Raw genomic sequence first — 5094 nt, forward strand, 5'->3', positions numbered from 1 at the left:
ATTAGTATGGCACTGAATAAGTAAATTAATTTAGGTAGAATTGTAATTTTTATTATTTTAGCTTGGCTTACACATGAGCAGCTGATATTTTTCCAGTTGTTTATATCTGACTTTATTTGTTTGAAAAGTGTTTTGTAATCATGTTCATATATTTCATGGGTTTGTCTTGGCAGATAGACTCCAAAATATTTTATATTGTCTACACCTATATTAAAGGGAATTTCTCTTTCTATCTCTTGTTACTGTTCTTTTTTGATAATATATAGAACTGTTGATTATTTATGTGGATTTTTTTTTTATACTCTGTGACTTTGCAATTTTTTATTTTTTTTTGTTATGAACAAGGCAATTTACTAATGAATCTGGTGTGGTTTGTCCTAATGTTTTTTGTTGGCAGCTGCCACCTGTCCGGCAATTCTGTCCAGGTCTCTCTGTCTCTGAGGTGTCAGCTTCCGGCCCCCATCCTGGTCCTTCTCCACCATCTTGAGGCCTTCCAGGGCTTGCAGGACCCTCCCGGTCACGCTCTTGGAGCCTCTGCTGAAGTGACTGGGCATGACCCCATTGCACTGGCACCCACCGTAGATCTTGGTTGTGATGCCCACACCGACACAGCCCCAAGGTACAGGTGATGGGCTGTGGCGCAGGCCCGGGTGTAGAACCAGTTCTCGTCGTAGGGCACCAGCTCCTCATGTTTGGCCAGCTGGACCGTGTCCGTCCACCCATTTGGGGACTTTCAGCTTCCCTGACTTTTTTAGGAAGGCGTCCAGGGCCCAGACGAGCTTCTGCTGGTTCACGTCCTTCACCTTGACTCCGGGCATCGTACGGGCTCCGCGCAGCCAGCCAGGGGAAAGAGAGAAACGGACTTTGCTAATGTTCTTAATCCTGTCATGAAGTTTTTAGTGAATTCTCTAGGATTCTCTAAGTATACCATCATATCAGTGATAGTTTTGTCTCATCATTGCCTACTTTAATTCTTTTTCTCTTATTGTTAAAGCTAAAATTTCTAGTACAATATTGAATAATAGTGGTGACAATTGGCATCTTTGTTTCACCCGTGAAACTCCATTATATAAAATGCTTGCTCATGTTTTTAGATAAATACTACTTATTATTTTAAGGAAAGCTCCATTTATTCTTCTCTTTGATGTTTTTAATAGGAATGGATGCTGTATTTTGTCAAAAGCTTTTTTGTATCTATTGAGATAATCATGCGATTTTTTTTTGGTTTTGTTTTGATGTGCTCAATTATGCTAATAGTTTTCCCAATATTGAACTAGTCTTGGATTCCTGGTATAAATCCCACCTGGCCATAGAGTATTATCCTGGTGATTAATTGCTGTAATCTCTTTGTTAATGTTTTATTTAAAAATTTTGCATCAATATTCAAGAAATTGGTCTATAATTTTCCTTCCCTGTTTTGGCTCTTCCTGGAGTATTTCATTTCTTTTTCTGTTAATCTGGAAAATTTATATTTTTGTAAATGTTCATCCATTTCACTTAGATTGTCAGATTTATTGGCATACAGTTATGCAAAATAGTCTAATTAGTGCTATAATTTCCTTATCTTTGGTAGTGAGTTCATCCTTTTTATTTTTGATACTGGTAATTTTGTTTTCTTCGTAAAAAAAGTAAACAACAGTTTATCAATTTTGTTGTTGTTGTTGTTATTGTTTTACATAAACCAGCTCTTAGTTTTATTGGTTAGTTTGATAGTTTTTTTTAAAACTTTCAATTTTATTAATCTCACCTTTGTGTTTCACAATTTCTAATTTGGTGTTTAATTGGGAATTTTTAATTTGTCCTTTTCTAGCTTTTTTCATTCCTGCCCAATTTATTGATCTGCTCTTTCTCTATTTTATTCATGTAAGCATTTAGAAATATAAAATTTCCCCTAAGAACTGACTTGGCTGCATCCTATAAGTTTTGGTGTGTTATCTCATTATTGGCATTCTCTTTGATGAAATTATTATTTGTTTCTATGATTTGTTGTTTGATTTACTCATTCTTTAGGATTAGATTATTTAGTTTCCAGTTAATTTTTAATATATCTTTTCATGGTCCTTTATTATGTGTAATTTTTATTGCATCATGATCTGAAAAGGATGCATTTAATATTTCTGTCTTTCTACATTTGATTATGAGGTTTTTATGCTCTAATCCATTTTCAATTTTTGTGCAGATGCTATGTACTGCTGAGGAAAAGGTATATTTCTTTCTATCCTCATTCAATTTTCTCCAGAAGAATAACATATCTAACTTTAAAAATTCTATTCACCTCCTTAACTTCTTTCTTATTTATTTTGTGGTTAGATTTATCTAGTTCAGAGAGAGAAAGGTTGAGGTCCCCACTAGTTTAGTTTTGCAGTCTATTTCTTCCTATAACTCACTTAACTTCTCTAAGAATTTGGATGCTATACCACTTGATGCATATATATTTAGTATTGATATTACTCCATTATCTGCAATACCTTTTAAAAGATATAGTTTCTTTTCTTGTCTCTTTTAATTAGATCTATTTTTGTTTTTTGTTTTTTAAGATCAGGATTGCTACCCTTGCTTTTTTTGTTTTTTACTTTATGTGAAGCATAATAGATTAGGCTCCTGCCTATTCTGTGTGTGTCTCTCTGCTTCAAATGTATTTTTTGTAAACAACATATTGTAGGATTCTGGTTTTTAATTCACTGTGCTATCTGCTTCCATTTTATGGAACAGTTCATCCCATTCATATTCACATTTATGATACTAACTGTGTATGTTCCTCCATCCTACTTTTACCCTGTTTGTATTTTTCTCTTTCTTCTTTCACCTTGTCCCTCCTCACCAGTGTTTTCCTTTTGACCATCACCTCCCTCAGTGGGCCCTTCCTTCTCTTAACATTTACTTTTCTTTTCCCTGTCCCCCTCCTAGAGGGTAAGATAATTTTACCTAGATGGTAAGATAATTTTCCTTATCCAACTGAGTCTGTGTGTTATTCCTTCTTTGAGCTATATCCAATGAAAGTAAGGTTCAAACAATGCTCACGCCTTATCTTTTTCCCTCTGCTGTAATAGGTTTTTCATGTCTCTTCATGTGATATAATTTACCCCTTTCTACCTTCTCCTTTTCTCTTTTCCCCAGTACAATCTTTTTTTCACCCCTAAATTATTTTTTTTATCATCACCTCAAAGTCCACTTATACCCACACCCTCTGTCTGAGTATACTCCTTCTAACTGCCCCAATAGACACATAGTTCTTAAGAATTACCATCATCTTCCTGTGTAGGAATACGAACAGTTCAATGTTACTGAATACCATTTTTTTTCTTTCTTTCCTCTGTTTACCCTTTTATGCTTCTCTTGAATTTTGTATTTGAAGATCAAATTTTCTGTTCAGCTCTGGTCTTTTCATCAGGAGTGATTGAAAGTCACCTTTTTATTGAATGTCTGTCTTTTCCTGTGAAGAATTATGCTCAATTTTACTGGGTAGTTGATTGTTGGTTATATATTGAATGTCTGTCTTTTCCTGTGAAGAATTATGCTCAATTTTACTGGGTAGTTGATTGTTGGTTATAATCCAAGCTTTTTTACCTTCCTGAATATTATATGGCCAGCCCTCTGATCCTCTAAAGCCGAATCTGTTAAGTCCTGTGTAATCCTGACTATGGCTCCTCAATATTTATTTATTTATTTATTTATTTTCTGGCTGCTTGTAGTATTTTCTCCTTGACCTGATAGTTCTGAAATTGGCTACAATATTCCTTGGAGTTTTCATTTTTGGATCTCTTTCAGGAGGTGATCAGTGGATTTTTTCAATACCTACTTTACCCTCTCGTTCTATGATATCAGGATAGTTCTTCTTGGTAATTTCTTGAAAGATGTTGTCCAAAATCTTTTTTTGATAATGGCTTTTAGGTAGTCCAACCAGTCTTTAATGAGCTCTCCTGGATCTATTTTCTGGGTCACTTGCTTTTCTAATGAGGTATTTTACATTTTCATCTATTTTTTTAATCCTTTTGATTTTCTTTGACTGATTCTTGATGTCTCATAGAGTCATTAACTTTTACTTGTGCAATCCTAATTTTTAAGGAATTATTTTCTTCAGTTAGCTTTTGTACCTCCTTTTCCATTTGTTCAATTCTACTTTTTAAATAGTTGCTTTCTTTAGTCAATTTTTGTGCTTCCTTTTAAAAGCTGTTAACTCTTTTTTTTCTTAATTCTCTTGCACAACTCTCATTTCAGTTCTCTATTTTTCTTCTACCTCTCTTATTTGATTTTCAAAGTCTTTTTTGAGCTCTTCTAAGAGGACTTTTGGGGGCTTGAGACCAATTCATATTTCTCTTTGAGACTTCACATATAGGCATTTTGACATTGTTGTACTCTTCAGTGTTTGTGTTTTGATTTTCCTTGTCATCATAATAGCTTTCTATAGTCAAAGCTCTTTTTTTATGCTCATTTTTAAAAGTTAAGCTCCTCTCCTGGGTACAGGGGATGGGGGTACACTCCCAAGTGTCTTGCACTGAGTGGCTGGGACCTGGTCACAAGCTTTTTGCACCAGGGTCTCTGGGGCTGGTGGCTTGCCCAATGCAGTAAGGTAGCATAGCCTAGTGTTGCCTGTTATGCCCTGGGTTCTGAGGCTGGCAGTTTGCCTGGTGCATTGAGGCTGGAGGCCTCACAGCTGACTTTATGTGCCACTGACCTGCTAAACCTGAACTATAGGACCTTGGTTGCAGATCTATGCTTTGTCTAAGAACCACCTAGTGGCTTTTCTGGACACCACCTGAGTTTGACTCCTATCCTCTTTTATCCAAGTGAGACAGACCTTTCCTGAAGTCCTTCCAAGTTATCTTGGGCTGCAAAATTGTTTCACTCTGTCTTTTTGTGGATTCTGTCCCTCCATAATTCTTGATCTAATGGTATATCTGAGAGAAACTAGGGAGAGCTCAAGCAACTTCCTGGCTTCTTTCCATCATCTTGGCTCTGCCCTAAAGCCAATATTCTTGTACAGTTACAATCAGCCCCTCAAATATTATTACAGCTTCTACTATTACTACTACTACTATTACTTCTACTACTACTACTAGCTGACATTTAGATCATGTTGCTGTATGTCAAGAA

At 35.6% G+C, this 5094-nt stretch overlaps 1 pseudogene; it reads right to left on the reverse strand.

Moving 5' to 3' along the window:
- Positions 1–361: 361 nt before the first annotated feature.
- On the reverse strand, positions 362–818 carry LOC114038447 (annotated as a pseudogene).
- Positions 819–5094: the final 4276 nt, after the last annotated feature.

This window comes from Vombatus ursinus, unplaced genomic scaffold (assembly GCF_900497805.2).
Source record: "Vombatus ursinus unplaced genomic scaffold, bare-nosed wombat genome assembly UNPS02011014.1, whole genome shotgun sequence".
NCBI classification, from domain to species: Eukaryota; Metazoa; Chordata; class Mammalia; order Diprotodontia; family Vombatidae; genus Vombatus; species Vombatus ursinus.